Here is a 22625-nt window from a genome sequence, read left to right on the forward strand (position 1 = left end):
GGACATAGCCAGGATGGCTGACCCAAAATGACCAAGGGGATATTCCATAGTATATGACATCAGCTCAACAATAAAGGATAAGAAAAAGGAAGAGCAGGGGGAGGTTATTCGTTACTACAGTGTTTGTCTTCCAGAGTAACTGCTATGCATATCGAAGCCCTGCTTCTCCAGAAGTGGCTGGACATCACCTGCTGATGGGAAGTAGAGAATAAATTTTTTGTTTTCCTTTGGGTCTGTGCACAAGCTTTGCTTTTGCATTATTAAACTGCCATCTTTAGATAAATGTTTTATCTTTAGATAAAAAGATAAATCTTGACCCATGAATTTTCTTCTGTCTTATTTTCTTCCACACCCCCATCCTGCTGAGGAAGGAAGTGGCAGAGTGGCTTGGTGGGCACCTGGCATCCAGCCAAGCTCAACCTACTACACTATCTGAGGAAATGCAGGAATTTATTAGCAAAAAATTTAGCTGTCAACAGTGCAAAGACAATACATGTTATTCTTTTCCATGCACTATCACACCTGCCTGTAAGTTTTAATTCCAGAATCTTTATTATGGGTAATGAGGTAGGAGACAAGAAGGACTCAGTTTGATCTTCAGAGAAAGGACAAGCATGTATTTAGCTTATGAATAAGTGAATTTCATATGGAAGTCAGTGATGGACAGAAAAGCAGGATATTATTTTACATCAGCTGTCCTTTTCCCCTCCCTCCATCTTCTCATGTGAAGGCTAGCAGGAAGTTTGAATGAGTGCCAGTTCATCCTTTTCCCTCATGGCCATCTGATCATATCGCAGAGGGTTGGGCAAAATATTAAGAAAGTGACAGCACGGAAAATTAATGACAAATACAGCTGCTATTATACACAAAGGAAAAAGTTAAAAAAAATAGAAAATAGTATGTGGGAGAGAGCAAGACAGAAAATGAGGACAGGTGCAGCTAGAAAGAGATGGAAGGATATAAGCCATGAAGTGGACTCATATTTAATAGTCACTGATGGTTTAGAGGTACTTAGGAGAACAAGTAGCAGATTTCCAACTTCGTTACTTGAACCTGGAATTAAAGCACTTAGGCAACTAATGTTTGTGAGGCAGTTGGGTATCTGCCCAGTGGGCTGCAGTGTGAAAGTGAGACACTTTAGCCAGTATAGTTTCTACAAGAGGTTTAGCTGTGACAACAGGTAGATGAATTAGACTGTACAGCCTGTGTTGTTACTTCTGCACAGCTTTCAGTATTCAGGTTAATGTGTATGACTAGCTCAGCTATGCGTGTAATTCACTGAAGCTTGAAGTGGAGAGACCTTGAGATTGTACATGCAGGAAACAATGACAGTAGGTCAATTCCAAACATGGCCAACTGAGAAAAGACAGTCTTCTCTTACTATACTTGCACGGCCCCTGGCAATTGTTCAGTGCAATTAGAACAGCATGCATATGAGAATGAAATAAACATTTTCAAAACAGTGGTAACTTTCTTACGATCCCTTACACTGACCTAAATCTTTCACAATTTTATTATGAAAAATGTGAACAGTTTGCATAGCTTCTTAATATAGAAACTTTTAGTAGCATGAAACAACTAAGAAGACTGTATATGTAAACACAATCTTCCTTTTGTCACTGTTGAAAGCCTGAGATTCCATGAGCCTATCATTACCTAAGTGAAGACGAGTGCTCTGAAAATACCTTCTAGGCCATGTACTCTTGATGAGACCCTTGGTGTATGGGTTTTTCAGGTTTAAAATTCTGGAAATCAGAAGAAATATTATGATACAATTAAGTTTCTTAGAGTACCAGGAAAGAGGTATAGACCAAAATTCCTGAAAATTGTAATCCCAGAGCAAGACAGAAATATCTTACTCAAGATTTCTGCAGGAAAGGATTGTAAATTCACATCTTGCTTATACTTCTATTTTAAAAGACAAGATTTTACAAAATTAGGATTTGAGAAACACTGACCTGCAGAGATGATTCATTTCAGCAATGGACAACCACTTTAGTAGGAATTCATTACCTTTTCACTCTGAGTTCTGGGTGTCATGAAAATAAGCTGCTGTGACAGGACAAAGAGATGTTAAGGAATTTTATACATGCACAGTAAACGAACGTATTTGGGACACTCCTGCTGTACTACTTTCAGACCTGACAGTGCTTGAGTATCTGAAGTATTATCTTTGATATGCCTGGTTTTACTTAATATAGTAATCCAGAATGCCCATGATTTTGCTACCACTGGGTGACAAAGAAACACTAAGTCATATCTTCATACACAACCATTTTTCTTCTGAATATTACTGGATTACTAAGCAACCTGTGTATACAAAACACAACTGATCTGTATAATCCTAAAAGAAAACTGTAAATATGCATCACACAGAATAAGATTGTCCTCAGAAACCCAATCATTAGCAAAACCATTTAGGATTATGGTATTTAGTAAAGAAAGGTTTTTCTAGATATTTCTGAGCTAAAACCTATGTCCCCACATCTCCTCATCATTCATCTATTTGCTGTTATTGAAATCTAATTTGAAAGGTTCAGACCCAAAAAGATGGTTGTACAACAGTAGTTTAGGACCTCTTTGTCATTATTTATTTATTTGTTTGTCTTAAGGTAAGTCTAAGAGATTAATTTAAAAACCACCTAAAGCTAACCAAATAAAACTACAATAGATGTTCCTTAAATGCAGCCACTCTGAGCTACATCACCCAATGCCATGTAATTATAAGGTGTTAACAGTTTCTTCATGTTAATCCCCACCCATATCCCACAGAGTTAATGAAGCAGAGACCAATTTTAAATCATTCCTGCATTCATCTGTTGTTAGAAAATATTATAATTTCTAAAAAATGAATGCATATTAATAGTGAAAATTCAAGCAGCAGAAGTGTATGAGATTAAAAATCCTGGCAAGGTTTCATTTCAGAGATGACATTCACAGTGCATCCTAATTCTCCAATAAATATCAAATAGGTTATGAACAATTTGGAAGATTAGTCATCATCACCCAGTCAGAGGAACTGACAACTCCAATTTAATTTAGGTAGTTGAGACCTAATAATGAAGTAATGGTGTCTTTCTATTGAATTCTGATATAACACTTGACATGAAGCACTGGCACCACCTGCGAAGTCTCTAACTTATCATTTGGAAAGCCAAATGAGTAATTCAACACTTGTTGTTTAAATATATACATATATAAAAATATATATATATGTATTTTCTTCCTAGTGTGAAGCCAGTTTTAAAAAGGAAAGACTATAATATCTTCTTGGTTGCTGATAGCTTGTATATAAATCTTAATAAATTTTAATTACCTTTCAATAAGTTAATTTTGTCTTTTCTGAAGTCACTACCTGTAACTGTTTCAAGATTTATAGTTTTCATATGGATTAATTGTAACCAAGAAACCTGTTAAGAGCAATGCAGAAATCCAATAGGTAAAATACATCTTCCATGTACCACTTGCTGCAATGAAATCAGGGAAGCTAGAAAGAATAGCTTAGTCCTTTGATAAGATTATTGCCTACATTTTACAAGAAGAGTGCACACTTAAAAAAAACCAGATAACAACACTTTCACTTATCACATGTATATATATATATGGAAAAAAAAAAAAAAAGCGCTTAAAAATGCAAGAAAGTTAACAAAGGCATTACATTTCAGACCCACTCAGTTCATGCATTATCAACTACAGGCTTGACCAATTTGTTGGTTTAGGAAGAGTCTGCGAAACTTTACTATGGAAAAAGAATATTGTGAATTTATTTCTTTTTTTAATAAGCCTTGAAAGAAGACAATCTTTTCCCCCTCTTCCTTTAGAAAGCCTTTGCATTTCTTGTGATTAAAAAAAAATGTAGTTAGAAATGAAGAAATGTATGAGTGAATCGATTTGAAATTTTATTCAAAAGTGAAGTAATGGTAACCTTTGTGTTCTAGACCTGAATGGTCTCTTTCTCATAGCTACCACAAGTCAAACAGAGAGCCATGGAAGAAAGACTGTACAACATATCCAAATATTTTCATAAGGAATTATTTCTGACACACCTGCTTGTATTAGAAATTATTTATATTGTTATTTAACCCATGGTTACTTTTTTGAATAACTGATTTAACACTGAAGTTAGGGCACTTTGGCATAACATCAAATCTCAGCAGGGAAGCATTCTCACTGAAATGAATACACATTCATTCAAGATGAGAATGAGAAGTGGCAAAAGATTATGTTACTCCTGTGGGGAGGAAGAACAACGGGACTCTGAAACTCTCATAGAAATTTGGCAAGGTCTTACTGCTCCTAATATATACACAAATCCTGCAGTCAAACTGTAGAAGTCTTTGCAATGGCAGAGCTTAAAATGTAAAAGTAAAATATATTGAAAGAAGAGTTAGGTAAAGGAAGAACAAAGGGATACAAAATCAGACTCAGCATTTTTTAAAACATTTAAAAAAAAATCTGTTTTTGCCAAGAGTCAACAGATTTTTTTATAGACAAAGGCAACAGCCCCTCAAAAAAAAAAAACCAACCCACACACTTTTCATGCATTCAGTAGGTTTTAGTGAGATGGTTACATTCAAACTTCTGCATGGAGATGACAGACATGAAATCAGTAGATGGAACATCGTTAACACAATGCAGCAGGTCTTCAATTTATAGGAAAAATATCTCATCCAAGATGAGATTTTTGTCCTCCTAATTCAATAAACTAAACTAATAGACAATTAAAATGTTGACTTGCTTACAGGTTATCACCATCAAGTAGTAGCACTTAATGTAAGGCACTCAGGACTGCTCCAATGTTTAGTTGGTTACACAGCAGTAAAATGTCAGTAATTAACCAGTTTAGGATTCATTTGGTTATAGCATATACTGGATGAGAAAGCATTTGCAATTGCAAATGATTCTACAGCTGCTTCACAGGATTGGTGCTTTCTGACTTTTGCAACAAGAAGCTGTAGGGCACCTCCTTTCAGGAGTGAAGATAGTACCATTCCCTTGGAATAAAACATGCTGAAGTCACAGTTACGTTCCTATTTTTGTCTTGGAGACTGAGAAATCTGACATCTCACTGCCATTATTTGTGCAGCAGAATTTGAATTAGATTTCTCCAAAACAAAATATTAATGTATAAGAGTCTGCAATTTAATATTACTTTTTTTCCTGCACAGGCATCTTGGATCCAGTTTTCAGTAACTGATTTAACATATAAATTGGCCAAACTTGGCAAAAGTCAAGAATATTTAACAGGATACAGATGGTACAGCAGAAAGCAATATCCAGAGATTTGGGTGACTTGAGTGCTCTTTAGCCCTCCACCAGCTGCTTTGGCTCAAGTGTGAATAAAGACCTTTTAAGAATCAGTAAGTGTATCTTATGTTGTGCCTAAGCATTGCCCACCCAACCAAACTGACACCAAAACCAAAAGCAACTATATGGTTTTAGGTATATTAATGAACAGGGCACTACAGCTTGATACTCAAGATTAAATATGTTAATTTAATATCATCAATTGATTGTACTTTGCTAATTTCCATTGGCCATCTAATATAAAGAAATGTACTTCTCTCCAGATTTTCAGTTTTAATGTTAACAGAAAATAAGACAGACAGCAAATGCCTGAGGCTAGAGGAAAATGGAAGAGACACTCAATTTCTTTCTTTACAAACCATAATAAAATCACAGTCAATGGATTTTAGTTATTGGAATCATAAAACAACACTAGCTGCAGTTAAGAACTCAGTCCTTTGGGGCTGTAAGTGCTCTATATGGTGTTTTCAGCTTGTAATGAATGATTACTAATTACAAGGCTCAGATTATATTGCAGGCATTTAAGTGCTGATATCCCAATATAATATAGCAGAGAACCTCGAGCAATGCCTTCTTTTTTTTTTTCCCCAGCAGCCTCCATTTGATAAATTGATCTTCAGTTTCATAATAAACGCTAAAACATAAGTGATGGAGTGGATTCCAATTGTAAATGGATTCCTAGGGCATTGGATGCTGTAGGCAATATCCTAAGAATACTCCACGCTTTCCTTTAGCATTGCCTTGTTATTACACTCAGAGAGGTGTGTAGCTGCGTAGATCAAGAGCAGTGTTAGTGCCACAGTTCAGACTATATACAGTTGTGGAACTTTCTTTCACAAAAAAAAAAAAAAAGAAAAAAAGAGAAGATACTAAACTAATCTACCCCTTCACAACAGTATTGACCATCATGATTGATCAAACAAACAAACAAATAAAACCTTGATGGTTCACCCATATATATGTATTAATTAAATGAAGTTTTACATTTAATGCCTTAGTGTAAGATTGTTACATTTTGTCTATGATTTGGTACTTTACAAAGCTGTCACATTCAAAATTGAATGAGGCTTTGGAATCAAATAGATCTTTCACATTGCATTCAGAGGAGAATTCTAGCTTTTCGTCTAGTATCTCTGACAGGAAACTGTGATGGTATCTTTCTGTTACCTTTCTTTTTACCATCTATTCTATTACCATTCCTTCCTCCACCTTTGCTACCTTTTGAAGTAATCTATAATATCTTGTCTTCTACCTACACCCACAGAATATTTCCCGTAAGGTCTTCTGCTACTCATATTCTCCTGCGTCTTTCTTCAACAAGACCTCCTCTGTACTTGCAGAAACCCTAATTCCCTTCCTCACCTGCAGTCTCTTTTCTGTTAAGACAATCTTTATTTCTATCATAGCAGCACACTAAGCTCTGCAGAATACTTAATTACATGCCACACTGTTGGGTTACTCTCTTTAGAGTTTAAAAGATATTTCCGTGTGCTAGGGATGTACTGTAGGAAGTTAGCCCTTCATGGAGACAGATATGCTTCTGGCTAATTGCTTACATGACCTGAAATTAGTTGCATTTCCCTTGGCTTCTTTGTGTATCTCTGATGCCTAACAATTGCTTAACTAGCTTCCTAATCATGGAAAACAAGAGGTCATCCAACTTTCATGAAGATGGTTTACTTCCAGTTCCTCTGGAAATGGAGGTGGCTTCACTTCTGAATGCAGTGAAAAGAAAATTGTGACCATTTCAGCAAGATTAGGAGTTTACTATGTTAGATATAATGAGACATAAAGACTTCACTTGTAAAGGATGTTTCTAATGTATGTCAAAACTTCAGAAAGATCATAAGAATTAAAGAAAAACAAAAGGAACACATTATCATAACATGGTAAAATTATAAGTACCAGTAATGAAACAACATTAAGGCTGCATTCCTGCACTGATCAGACATGCTTATGAAGTATTGAAACAAAGACTTCATAAGATTTACTAAGCAATTTTTCTCTGGCATATATCAGAGAATATCTGCTGGGAAGTGGAATAAGGAGTCACAACTTGAGACTCATATATTACTTCTAGTTTTGAAAATTCAGATATGGAGCGAAGCTCCTAGTATAAATTGAAAGGAAGGTGACAAAAGTTTACATGTGTTTTCCTGGGTTTTTTTAGGTTGTTGGTTTGTTGTTTTGGTTTTCGTTTGTTTGGTTGGTTTGGGGTTTTTTTAATATTATTTTTAAGTAATCTCATTTTGAAATTATTAATGATGTTGGGTTAATATTAACATAGTGAGACTGTAGAGACATGGAAGACCACTTGGGTATGATGGTCTGGTTGTTGAGTATCTGCTGCCTGACTTGTGTTTGTCACAATATCTTCACATTTACTTTGTTGGAGAGACAGGAAGGGGAATGAGCAAGACTATGGAAAATGAGCTTGTATGATGTATGTAGCCTGTTTTCTATATTCTATATTCACTGTCACTGTCAGAGCCAGTAGTGTCCCCCTCTGAGTACACTTCTCTGTCTTTTGAAAAAAATGATCCTAAGGTGCTTTATGGTTTTCCAGAATAGTCTATTCTTTCCCCTTCTAATAACCCCCTGACAATGAAGGCCAGCCATGTCAACTATTCTAAACTTTTACCTCTAACACAATAGTGTAAATATAGTAATAATTAACTTCTGAAATGAACAAGGCAATAATAATATTTGTCTCTACCTATAAATTCACTTTACAGTAAAAAATATAATTACCAAAGAGAAAAGAAACCTCAAAATATGAATATGTGTATTTAAAAGACTGAACAGAATGGAAAACTTTGCTGTTAGCTACCTAGAGGTAAATTAAATAATCAAAAGATGTGACTGCGGAGTTTCATTCGAAGAGTACAATATTTGGTCCATAAAGCAAGTGCTCGAGTCATTCCCAGTTATAGAAAATTGCAAGTGAAATTCCACAGACTCCTATTGTGGCTAGGAAGGGATCTTCAGAGGTCATCAGCCCCAGCCCCTGCTCAGAGTAGGTCCTACTAGAGCAGGTGGCTTGGGGCTGTGGTCAGTGCAGCTCTGAGTACTTCCAAGAACAGCGATCCCACATTTTCTCTGGGCATCTGTTGCCATGTTTAATCACCTCCACAGTGAAAAAACTTTCCTTATCTTCAGTCAGAATTTTCCATGTTCCAGCAAAAGTCTGTTCATTCCTCTGTACAACTCTGAGAGGAATATAGCTTTGTCTTCTTTACATCTCCCTACTGGATAACTTGAAGAATTAAGAAGGCCCCCTTGAAGCCATCTGTTCCCAGGTGAAGAGATCCAGCTCCCACAGTGTCTTCCAAAATAAACCGTGCTCCAGCCTCCAGCCACCTTGGTGGCCTTCATGGGACTCACACCAGTACATCAGTGTCTGTCCAATATGGGGAAGCCCTGCAATGGGCAGAGCACCCCAGATCCATCTCACAGGTCCCAGAAAGCAGGGCAAAATGCCCTCCTGGACCTACTGGCTGAAATCTTCATTGTGCAGCCCAGCAAGCAGGGGCTACTTTGCTGCCCAGGGTCATTGCTGGTTCACAGCTAACCTGGTGTCTCTGAGGCTGCAGACCCATTTCTGCAGAACTGCTTCTGACTGGTCAGCCCCATCCTGTTCCACTGCAAGACTTCATCCATCCCAGGGCAAGGCTTTGCATTCATTTTTGGTGAACATCATAAGGTTCCTGTCTGTCCATTTCTCCAGCCTGTCCAGGACCCACTGCAATCCTGCTCTCCTACATATTGACCATTTCTTCCAACTTGGTATCAAACAAATTGGTGGGGACCATTATGCCCTATCACCGCAGTGACCAGTAAAGACGTCAAGCATTATTAGCCTTAGTATCAACACCCAAGTCGACACCGATTGTAAATCTTGTAACCAGACAGACTGGTTGCACTAATCACGACCCTCTGCACCACCCAGTTGTCCATCATTCACCTTATTGTCCACTTGTCACGCCCGTATCTCACCAATTTGGCTATAACACTGAAAAAAATCCAGTTATAAGATTTTTAGTACTTTTAACCTTAATTTAGACAAGTCACTTATTTTATGACAAAATTGAAATAGTGTAAACATGCTTACATATTTAAATATAGATTTAAACAGAATAAATTATTAGCCCTGGATTTCCCAGTAAAAATAAGGGCATTTTAAAGTAGCATTCATAACAGTTCATTCATGTTGACATTACATGATAAAATATCATCAATGCAGCTGCGGCTGCCAACAGCTACAAAATGTGTTTCTGAAAAGGTAAGAAAACACTTTTCTGATTTCTTTACATCATTCATTATATACTGAAAACATCTCTTTGCTATCTTTATTTTTTCCTTCTCAGTGCCTGCTAAATCAAAATTCACTTACAGGAACATTTCTTTCATTTTCCTCCCTTCTCTGTTCTTTTCTCTGTAGCTCCTCTTATTTCAAATGTCATTGTCTCATCTATAGTCTTTCTCTCTTTTTTGCCTTTCTTTTTTTTTTTTTTTTTTTTTTTTTAATTTAACTTCTCTCTATATACTTCTTACTTGTTTTCTGCTTGATCTCACTTCACTTCATTTGGGCTCTTTTTCCTATTACCACAAATGATATCTGTGAAATATATTTGTGAAAACAGAACGAAAACACTTTTTTTCAGTTAAAGAAATGCACTCCACCGTTATCTTAGTCTTCATCTTGTAATATTTTTAGTGATAAAAATAATTTTCTATTTTACTTTTCTTCATCATCCTTCAAAAAAGGGTGAAAATCATAGCCAGAGATCTTTATGATAAACCAATGTGAGCTAGCATCGCTATATGACTAACACAGTTCTGCAAAATAAAATCCTGGTTTGGGTTTGACTATTTTTAACTGCTCACATCTAACTCATACTTTCTTCTTTTAACCATGGTTATCACTGGGGACATCCCCAATGGGTTAGCTTAACGTAACAGAAAGAAAAGTTTAGGATTTTCCTAATGCTACTATCTTTTAAAATTGCCATTTATTTTGTTGAGATTAGGATCAAAAATACAAAAGAACAAGCATATGCTAAAAGATACTTAAGTGTTCCAGCTTAATCATTGTGAAATTTGTTTCACAGAGTCTACTCTGTGCCATTTCTGAAATTAATAGACAGGTCAGCTGCAATTTTTTAAAAAGTGTTTATTCTAGAGGTCCAAAGTTGTGATGACCAGATCATCTGTACATTTTTATAGTAGAAACAAAAATGCAGGTTGGCAGATGTATGAAGGTTTGTGCAGGATAGAGGGAAACTGAATATTCACAATTTACTTGAAGAAAATAATAATTATAAAAAGTTAAACTAGTCAGCTGCAGACATTCAAGACACCATTGTGTTCAGAAATACTTTGGCAAATGGATATGTAATTAAATACATATGGTGGATAAAACCACTAGTATTCACCACATATCATGGCATTAGTATCATAATAGATACGTTAATTTGGTGCAATTAATCTGTTGTAATTGTTTTAAAGACCTTGTCTAACCAGGCAGAATATTACTTTATTGAAGGAAAAACTGATGAAGTATAAAAGTAGAGGTAAGCCTTCAAGAAAACAATTACACTGTCTGTATACAGTACATATTTTCCTAGTAGGGTTTATGCCACCTTTTTTAATTTTTATATATATATAAACATTTCTTTTGTGAAGGCTTCCCAAAGAGATTCAGATTTCTGAATGACTGGTGATGCATTTTTGTTCTTCCACATAATTTTAGTAATGGAAAACCATTACTCAAAGTTAAATGTTTGGTTTTTATTCTTCTCCTCTCAATTAGAGCTAACAGATGCAACTGAATACTTCCAATGGGGCAGGGCAGAGAGGGAAGAAAGATGATAAAAACAGAGTGCAATTTACAATTTTGTATGCAAATTTTGTGCTTCATTGCCCAAAATATGCTGATACAGACAAAAAGAGCTAGCACAGACATTTTCCCAGTAATAGGTTCTGGAGAAACTGGCCAAGTGGCAGAATGCTAGAGATCAATCATTTGAGAAAAGTAAAAGCACTCTATGCTAGTATGAACCTGGTACGGTGTAAGCTACATTGATCAGATTTCATGCGATAGAAGTTTACTCTATTTAACGAAAAGGAAACACAGTTACTGAAGAAAGGTAGTCTCGGCTAGCTTGTGCTTTTCCGTAGTATATCAGAACATAACTGGTAACTAGGTTCTTAACAATAACTTGTGAGTCAGACCTGTTCTTTAATCTGTGGTAAATCCTTCCACATTTAGTTTGGTATTGCCTGAATCTGTTATTAGTCTACTAAGTACAGATTCCTTCAGTTCCACCTCTGGACATTACATCTAGAGAAGTGATTAGGACTATTTCACTGCCATGTGACTCATGTCAGAAATGAAGAAAAAAAGCCCACAAGAAATATCCTGACTGGAAGCATAAACTTAACTTCTAGGCATCTGCATCTTTGCAAGCATACTTTGCAAGTATCTATGTTTGCAAAGCCAGAAGACTAATGCCTATGTTCTTTTAGAAAAAAAAAAGACATGCAGCATTAGCACCAATCACATTTCTTAGCTATTATTAACAGTATTTTAAAGATTTATAGGAAATGTGGTATCACCTTGTGACTGAGCCCTTGCTGAGCTAGTCACTACACAAACATATGGGGAAACGTCAGTTCTGAATCTTGAGCACTGATAAACATATTCAAATGAATAAATGCAAAAATGCAACACTAAAGAAAGGAAAATACTTTTGAGGTTTATCGTTCTGTTCCTGTTTCATTTAAGATGTATCTTTCTGAATATAGAGAAAGTTTTGTGGGAAAGTGGTGATATTTTTCTTGGAAGTAGATTTCCAAGTAACTTCTCTGTTTAAAGTTTCATATGACTTTCAGGTTCCACCTGAAATTATTTGCAACATAAAACATTACACAAAAGCAAGCCCACCTGGATGAACTGAAATAGCCAGTCTTCCCTCAAGAGTCTAACTGAACCTTGAACTGCAGTTCCAGAAAAATTAAGCTAAAATCTTATATTTCCATGAAACTTTTAACCTGGAGATCTAAGTTATTCCAAAGGGGCCTATTAAGGAGAAGAATATGATGAAAAATGGAAAAGTAGCATTCACAACATTTTTTGAATTCTGAGAAACTTAAACTTAACTGACCTCCTTTTAAAATAGCTTTTTAGCCTCTGTTGGTATTGCTTGGTTTACATTTGCAAGAAAATAGAAAGGAGTGTGCGCCAACAAATCTGTTCTTTACCTCTTCATTGGCTAGTGGGTCATCCAAATTAGAAAATAGAAGAAAGGTGTGATTCAGATGACAGCTCACTTACCTCAGAGAACAAAAAAGATAGAGTGAATCTTTTTCTGAATTACTGAAGTCTTATTTTCAAGAAGTTGCTCATCTTAGTCCTGCTGGCTATGTCTACCCACACTGCAACAGAAAATGGCAAAAATAGTTGCACAACCCACCTGTTCCTACAAGTGTGCAGCTGCCTTGCAGGGAGATGAACAGGCTTATGGTGTAGAACACTTACACAGTTACCTACAGCCATAGGAGTAAGCTTGGGCATGAGGAGTGCTATATATTCCAGTTATGCTTACGGTTTCCTTGTCTGTGAAGAGCCAGCACAGAGTTACCCTTAGATTTTCAGTACTGATACCCTGGAGGGGCATCAGAAATTTAGCAAATTTAACTGAAGAGGAGCATTCCATTGTATTTGAAAAGTCATGGCTGTCCAGCGAATTCCAGTAACTGGATAAAGGGAAACATCACACATATTTTTTAAAAGGGTAAAAAGTTGGACCTTGGCAACTACTGATCATTCAGCCTCACCTCAATGCCCAGTAACATTGTAAAGCAGATCCTCCTGGAAGCATGTCCAGGCACATGGAAGACAGGGAGATCTTTAGAAATAACCAACATGGTTTTACTGAGGGCAATTCATACCTGACAAATCTGGTAACCTTCTATGATGGAATGACTGAGTTGGTGGATTATAAAAGAGCTACTGATGTAATCTGCCTGGAATTCTGTAAGGCCTTTGACATGGTCCCACACACAGTCTTGTTACTGGATTGGAGAGATGTGTGTTTGATGGATGCCCTGTTAGATGGATAAAGAATTGGCTGGAAGGCCGCATCCAAAATGTTGCAGTCAACACTCAAGGCTCAATGTCCAAACGGAGATCAGTAACAAGTGGCATCCCTCAGGGGTCCATGTTGGGACCAGTATGTTCAATATCATCATCAATGACACAGACAGTGAGATTATTTGCATTCTCCACAAGTTTATTGATGACACCAAGCTGAGATGCAGTTGATACACTAGAGGGAAGGGATGCCATCTAGAGGGATCTTGACAGGCTTGAGGGGTTGACCAACCGCATGATAGTTCAATAAAGCCAAATGCAAGGCCTTGCATCTGGGTTGGGGAAATCCCCAATAGCAATACAGACTGGGGGATTAATGGATTGAGAACAGCCCTGTGGAGGACTTGGGGATACTGGTGGATAAAAAATTGGACATAAGCCGACAATGTGCGCTTGCAGACCAGAAAGCGAATCATGCCCTGGGCTGCATCAAAAGAAGCGTGGCCAACAGGTCAAGGGAGGTGATTCTTCCCCTTTCCTCTTTTGATACCTTACCCAGAGTGCTGCATTCACTCTGGGGCCTTCAGCACCAGAAAATCATGTACCTATGAGAGATGGTCCAGAGGAGGGCCATAAAAGTGATCAGAGGGACGGAACACCTCTCCTGTGAGGAAAGGTTGAGGGAGTTAGGGTTGTTCATCCTTTCAATATATAAAGGTTGCATGGTGTTTCATTATATAAAGGTAACTTACAAGAAAGATGAGGAATGACATTTTACCAGGGCCTCTAGTGACAGGACTAAGTGCAATGGTTTCAAATTGAAAAAGGGTAGATTACATATAATGAATTTTTTTGTGGTAAGGGTGATGAGCCACTGGAGCAGGTTGCCCAGAGAAGTTGTGGATGCCACAACTTCATTGGAAGTGTTCAAAGTGAGGTTGGATGGGGCTTTGAGCAACCTAAACTAGTGAAAGATATCCCTGTCCATGGCAAGAGGGATTGGAATTAGATGATCTTTAAAGGTCTCTTCCAACCCAGACCATTATATGATTCTATGGTTCTATGATCCTTGAACCATAGGTATTGCACAACTTCACTGAATAATCAGATACAAAATTCATGGACATGAAAGAGAATGATTTCTATAATGTAATAGAAACATTTACGGAAATCTAAGTTATTTTTCAGAATGATCACTACTGCATTACTCCCAGTAAGAAATTTTACCTCAAAATTTTTATGTTGCACAATAAAGAATAAATCATGAACTAACTTCCATGAGTAGCCTTCAGAAAACTGAACAGTTTCTTTCAAAACATTCCCTCCAGTCCAAAACAAAGCCTATGTTACCATTCCAGGTCCCAAGCTACATACATTACTGATTTATACTATGAAGCTACTGTTTCTTGATCTAGAAGCAACTGTGATTTGGTGGAGGCTTCAAATCTTCTAAGTGACATAAATGGTTTTGGTGTTTTAAGTCCCTCTGACATCACACAGATCATGGCAATATGAGGTATTTCAATGATTGCTCTAAATCTGCATAAAATATTTCCCAGGAGGAGTACAGAAATCACATTTATAAGAAATCAATATTTTCATTATTGCTGTTTCACTCATAAGTGCTTACTGTCAAAAACAGGGAATAAAACAATGGATTAACTCACTTACTTGACAAGAAATCATCTGAAATATTCCTCCTTGGTGAGACAGAGACTGCATGGTTAGCTCTAGTAATCCCAATGTACTTCCGCTCTTAGTATTTTAACACACATAATTGGATAGTTCGCACTCAAGATGATTCCTCCTTCACATGCTACATAAAAGCTTCATCCAACAGGCATAAAGGTACAGCCAGTTTTACACTTTAGTGTATACCGCATTTCAAGAAAATCTTGCTGTGTTTACTGAAAGAACAGGATGGGTAAAACCAGTCTCCCCACACTTTTGAGTAGAACACTGCAAGTAACAAGAATACAGGGTTTAGAGAAAAAATGTTTCTGTGGCAATCCACCTGAAATGTAAATGACTCCTAATCTCTTCAGTTTATTTTGTTGGCTCTTCCCTAGCTCCTTTCTGCCATTGCTTCTTTCTAGAGGGACAAGTGCAGACAATGATTTGGACACATGAGAGATATGCATCTGGAATTACTGTATTGGTGAAATACCTTTTGGAACTGAACAATGCAGCACACCACTGAGCTGTAACATCTAATTATCACTAGTGGCACAAACCACTGAATTGGTCAGCTCTTCTATAATGCTGCTTTATGTATCGCTTCTGTTAAAATGTCCAGTTGTCAATTACTTAGAAGCTGATGGATGCCACCATTCATCAGTCATTTGAAAGGAATATTTCTTTGGAAGGAATGGATTAGTCTGGGTTATTGAAAATACAAAACTGAGGGGGAAGAACCATCTCTTTTATAGACTACAGAATTCACCTGGAAAAGTATTTTTGGTTAACAATCTGCTTGACAGAGATAAAAAATAAAAGTAAAAACCACCCATGTTTTGGTGCTTATTTCAAACATTTCCTCAGGAATAAAAGATCCATTCACTGGGCAGGCTGTTTGTAGTTATTTTGAACTTTAGAAATATTACCATTCTCTCCCTCTAGTCTCTTCCATCCCACAATGCACTGCAAGCTTAAATTTAATAGAATTAATTAAAAATTATTGTAAAGTATAGATTTCTTTCACATGAAAGAGATATCTGAAGTTCCCAATTAAGAAAAAAAACAACAAAACAAAACAAAATACAAACCTGCATTTTGTTATTTATTGTGTGCACAGTTTTCATTTACAAATAAATATGACACCCTAGTATGATAAAAGAGGTATTTTCTTATTTCCTGACAGCTTTTTTAAAACCTCGAGCCAAGATTCACAATTATGTTTATTTAGTGAGAGTGTGGTAATGAAAATCAGTAGACAACACTTTTTAATAAAATATCTCTTTTGTAGCATAGGTACCTCTTACAGTAAGTGGCTGTATTATCCTGCAACAGACATGTTTTGGTATGCCATATCCTGTCTCAAGCTTGCCTCTTTGGGTCTTTTTACAGATTTTATTTTGAATTATTTAAATCCCACTTTCCTTTATATTACTTGTAGATTGTCAATAAGTGATTATTTCAAGAGAAGTATTAAACATCTGACATTCTTGTGTCAGATGCAACAAAGATCTCTTAAACACACAGCTCCGAAGAAGGGCAGTATATTTCTGTAACGAGATTGTTACTTTACTAGGTGTAATTTAATGGTTACACATGTACAGTGAGATAAAGAAAAGTCCTAAATCCCATTACTGACTAAAAATTTCCATCCCAAAAGAAGTTCAATGAGCATTGGAACCCCTGTCACTCTTCCTGAACAGAGTTTCTGTAAGAGAAGGACAGAGAACTTCTCAAGTTCTGGTACATGGTTTGTAGCTGGGGGTGGAAGAGATTTTATAGAATGCTTCCAGCTGCAGACCTAAAACTGTAAGCTAACTGCGTAAGAAAAATCTTATTTCCACTGACCTTTTTTGACATAATTTTATTTTAAATTAGGTAAAATTTACAAGTTGTTTCACAGCCTGCTGTCGTGGTTTAGCCGGCAGCTCAGCCCCACACAGTCGCTCGCTCACTCCCCCACCGGTAGATGGGGAAGAGAATCAGAAGGGTAACGCTCGTGGGTTGGGATAAGAACAGTTTAATAATTAAAATTAAAAGAAACAACAACAGAAATGTAATGTAAAGGAGAACAACGAGAGGCACAAAACCCCGGGAAGGGGGAAGGGAGAGGGGAGGGGAACGAACCACCGAAACAAACCGCACACAAAGCAGCTCTCACCACCCGACGCCGCGCCGCTCCCGAGCCGCAACTGCCCCCTGTTAATACACTGGTCATGGTGTCACATGGTATGGAATGAACCTGCCACTGGCCAGTCGGGGTCAGAAGATCCCCTCGTGCTGACTAACCACGCGGCTTTTGGTGAATGTATATGCCAGTGCTTGAATGTTCCACCCCCATTGCTCTCAGTGTAGTTTTTAACAGTCCATTGTACCGTTCAATTTTCCCAGAGGCTGGTGCGTGATAGGAGATGTGATGCACCCACTCAATGCCGTGCTCTTTGGCCCAGGTGTCTATGAGGTTGTTTCGGAAATGAGTCCCGTTGTCTGACTCAATTCTCTCTGGGGTGCCATGTCGCCACAGGACTTGTTTTTCGAGACCCAGGATAGTGTTGCGGGCAGTGGCGTGGGGCACAGGATATGTTTCCAGCCAGCCAGTCGTTGTTTCTACCATTGTAAGCACATGGTGCTTGCCTTGGCGGGTCTGTGGGAGTGTGATATAGTCAATTTGCCAGGCCTCCCCTTATTTATATTTCAGCCATCATCTCCCATACCACAGAGGCTTTAACTGCTTCACTTGCTTGATTGCAGCCCATGTTTCACATTCATGGATAGCCTGTGCAATAACATCCATGGTCAAATCCACCCCTCAATCACGAGCCCATCTGTATGTTGCATCTCTCCCTTGATGGCCTGAGGTGTCATGGGCCCACCAAGATAGAAATAGTTCACCCTTATGTCTAGATCCACCTCAGCCACTTCAATCTTGGCAGCCTGATCTACCTGCTGGTTGTTCTGATGTTCTTCAGTGGCCCGACTCTTGGGGACATGAGTATCCACATGCCGTACCTTTACAACCAGGTTCTCTACCTGGGCAGCAATATCTTGCCACAATGTGGCGGCCCAGATGGGTTTGCCTCTGCGCTGCCAGTTGCTTTGCTTCCACTGCTGTAGCCAGCCCCACAGGGCATTTGCCACCATCCAGGAGTCAGTATAGAGATAGAGCACTGGCCACTTTACCTATTCAGCCATGTCTAAGGCCAACTGGCTCGATTCATCTCCTCCTTCAGCAGTTTCTGCGACTTGTCGTATAGGACTCCATAGAGCAGCCTTCCATCTCCAGTGCTTTCCCACAAGGCGACAGGACCCACCAGTGAACAGGGCATACTGCTTTTCATCTTCTGACAGTTTGTTATAGAGTGGGACTTCTTCAGCATGTGTCACCTCCTCCTCTGGAGATAATCCAAAATCTTTGCCTCTGGCCAGTCCATAATCACTTCCAAGATTCCTGGGCAACTGGGGTTTCCTACTCGAGCCCACTGGGTGATCAGTGCAACCCATTTACTCCATGTAGCATCAGTTCCATGGTGTGTAGAGGGCACCTTTCCTTTGAACATCCAGCCCAGCACTGGCAGTCGGGGTGCCAGGAGCAACTGTGCCTCAGTACCAACCACTTCTGAAGCAGCTCAAACCCCTTCATATGCTGCCAATGTCTCTTTTTCAGTTGGAGTACAGCGGGCTTCGGACCCTCTGTATCCCTGACTCCAAAACCCTAGGGGTCGACCTCAGGTCTCCCCTGGCGCTTTCTGCCAGAGGCTCCAGGTAGGGCCATTCTCCCCAGGTGCGGTGTAGAGCACATTCTTTACATCTTGTCCTGCCCGGACTGGCCCAAGGGCTACTGCATGAACTATCCCCTGTTTAATCTGTTCAAAGGCTTGTCGTTGCTCAGGGCCCCATTTGAAATAATTCTTTTTCCGGGTCACTTGATATAGAGGGCTTATGATCAGACTGTAATTTGGAATATGCATTCTCCAGAAACCCACAACACCCAAAAAAGCTTGTGTTTCCTTTTTGCTAGTTGGTGGAGACATGGCTTCTATTTTATTGATCACATCCATTGGAATCTGATTACATCCATCTTGCCATTTGATTCCTAAGAACTGGATCTCTGCGCAGGTCCCTTCACCTTACTTTGTTTTATGGCAAAACCAGCTTTCAGAAGGATTTGGACTATTTTCTCTCCTTTCTCAAGAAACTTCTTCTGCTGTGTTGCCCCACATGATGATGTCATCAATGTATTGAAGGTGTTCTGGAGCTTCTCCCTGTTCCAGTACAGTCTGAATCAGTCCATGGCAAATGGTAGGACTGTGTTTCCTCCCCTGGGGCAGTCAATTCCGTGTGTACTCGACCCCCCTCCAAGTAAAAGCAAACTGTGGCCTGCACTCTGATACCAAAGGGATGGAGAAAAATACATTAGCAATATCAATTGTGGCATACCTCTTGGCTGCCTTGGACTCCAGTTCATATTGAAGTTCTAGCATTTCTGGCACAGCAGCGCTCAATGGTGGAGTGACTTCATTCAGGCCACGATAGCCTACTGTTAGCCTCCACTCTCCATTAGACTTCTGCACTGGCCGTATGGGACTGTTAAAGGGTGAGTGGGTCTTACTGATGACTCCTTGGCTCCTCAGCTGGTGAATGAGCCCATGGATGGGGATCAGAGAGTCTCGGTTGGTGCGATATTGCCGCCGATGCACTGTTGTGGTGGCGATTGGCACCTGTTGCTCTTTGACCTTCAGCAACCCCACAACAGAAGGGTCCTTCGAGAGGCCAGGCAAGGTAGACACCTGTTTAATTTCCTCCATCTCCAAGGCGGCTACACCAAAAGCCCACTTGTAACCTTTTGGGTCCTTGAAATACCCTCTCCTGAGGCAGTCTATGCCAAGGATGCACAGAGCCTCTGGGCCAGTCACAATGGGGTGCTTCTGCCACTCATTCCCAGTGAGGTTCACTTCAGCCTCCAATACAGTTAGCTCTTGGGATCCCCGTCACTCCAGCAATGCTGATGGGTTCTGCCCCTATATAGTTTGATGGCATTAAGGTGCACTGTGCGCCGGTGTCCGCTAAAGCTTTATACTCCTGTGGGTCAGATGCACCAGGCCATCAGATCCACACAGTCCAGTAAACCAGAATATCCCTTTCCTCCACCTGTCTGGAGGCAGGGCCCCTCTTGTCTTGACCATGGCATTCGCAACTCACTTCCTGTAAATGTGAATCAAGAGTCTCTCTATTAAGCTCAGAAATAAAATCAGCACTTCTACTCCTCTGTCTGGGGACCTGCTCACTGGAAATTGGGGCAGTGGCTTTCCTGGAAAAGCTTCCCTGAGTGATTGTTCTTCCTTGCAGTTCATGCACTCGTGCCTCTAGGGTTGAGGTAGGCTTGCCATCCCACCTCATCATGTCCTCTCTGTGGTCACACAGGTAGAACCATAGGGTGGCCTGTGGTGTGTATCCTCCCCTTTGAGCCAAAGGACTCTTATTCCTAACAGCTGAGACACTACTCTGTAGAGGTGGGGAGCAGGACATATCTTCTTTGAGTTGCTGGACCTCTTGAGATAGTTTCTCCACAGCAGAGACTAGCGAGGAAGATATATTTGTTTTGTAATCCAGGAGTCTATCAATCACCTCTGTCACCGCTGGTGTCTCATCATCTTTCCAAGACATCACTGCCAATGAGTTTACATGCGAAGATGGTGCACTCCGTACAAACTTCCGCCACATGGGTCATGTGCACTCGGCTTCATCTGGGTCTTTGGATGACAGTTGATCATCCAGGTCACCGTAAATCACCTCAAGCACAGCTAATTCCCTTAGATACTGGATGCCTTTCTCCATAGTTATCCATTTTCCTGGGTGATATGTAACATCTTCTTTAAAGGGATACCTTTCCTTCACTCTGGACAGGAGTTGCCTCCAGAGGCTGAGGGCTTGTGGGTTTTTTCCCAGTTGCTTTGTCAATGCTCCCTTCCCCAGAAAGAGATCCCAGTTGTTTGGCTTCCTTCCTCTCTAATTCGAGGCTACTGGCCCCATTATCCCAGCATCGGAGCAGCCAGGTGACAATGTGCTCACCTGAACGAGGGCTGAAATCTTTTCTCATATCTCGCAACTCGCTCAAGGACAGGGATCAGGTGGTCTCTATTTCATTTATAGCTTCTTCCTCCTCTCCTCATGACGGCCCTGCTTTTTCATCATCCTGTTCTAAACAGGTTGATGTCTGCTTCCAAGATTTTGTCTTGTTTATGGGGGCAACTGATACTGGTATGGGTTGATTCTCTGAGCCAGCTCCAGTACTTGTCGTGGAGTTTGAGTGGCTGCAGTGCCTGTCGTCAGGGCTGGAGGGACTACAGTGCCAGTCACTTTGCATTTCAATCCAGAGACCTTCTCTTCCCCTTGAGAGGACTGAATACTGTTGAGCAGGGCTCGGTATGCATGGGCCAGACCCCAGCACGTTGCAGTTATCTGTGTCTCTCTGGAGTTCGCAGTGTAACAACATACTTTCTCCAAATATTCTACTAGTTTTTCAGGATTCTGCACTTGTTCATGGGTGAAACTCCAAAACACTGGGGGTGCCCACTGCCCTAGGTATTTGCCCATGCTATCCCACATGCCCTGCCAATTGTAACTATCAAACCTTCATGCAGATTTCTGGCTAATATTATTAAGTTGCTTAGTCAAAACCAAAACAACATGCCCAAAAACTAACAATAAGTGCATCTTAACCACCCAAGGATGTTCAAGATACAAAAAGGTTGTTGTAATAGAGGCAGAGACATCATAGAAGAAAGTTGCAAAGATAGTCTTCTGTATTTCCTCCATATAAAGTCTCTCAGAGGAGGAGGTATAATTGCTAATTGCCTCAACAAGGTGGTATCCAAAGTACAGTAATGGTTTCAGCAAAAACCCCAAATACCAGATAAAGCTGAAAATGAGTGTTTGCATAACAAATCTTGTAGGCAAAATGTTACTAATCACAGCAGAACACAGCAGACTAAACAAACCAACACAAATCTTTAACACTAACTGCAAAAAGGACAACATAGGAAGGCTGATGTGTACCTCAAGGGGACTTGATTTGGGGTGAGAAAAGCCAATTATTTGAACTGTGTGATGCTAATTGCTATATAATACTGTATGTTGTCACTACTATAGTTGCTATATGCTATATCAACAGTATGTAAGAATCACCCAAATTAATGAAGAATTAATTTTGATGAAACCAAGCAAAGTGATGATAGAACCAAACAAGCACAGTGGTGATGCAACAAGAACTGGCTTCAGCACACAACAGCCCAACACCACACACCATCTCTCCTGCCCTGCAGGCCTGTTGTGACAGATGGGGCCTAAAGTCATGGACTAAATGAACTCAGTGGACATTTTAGAGGGATGGCCCATAGGCTTAGGGTATGATATCTGTATACATATATCAAAAGACAGGAAAGGTGGTGGTGATTAATTGGGATGTATTGGAAATTGTGGGACATGGGCATGATGTAGATGGTATAGAATAAGGGGCGGATATTGTTCTGGGTTTGGCTGGGATAGAGTT

The sequence above is a fragment of the Phalacrocorax carbo genome, chromosome Z (genome assembly GCF_963921805.1).
Source record: "Phalacrocorax carbo chromosome Z, bPhaCar2.1, whole genome shotgun sequence".
Taxonomy (NCBI): Eukaryota; Metazoa; Chordata; class Aves; order Suliformes; family Phalacrocoracidae; genus Phalacrocorax; species Phalacrocorax carbo.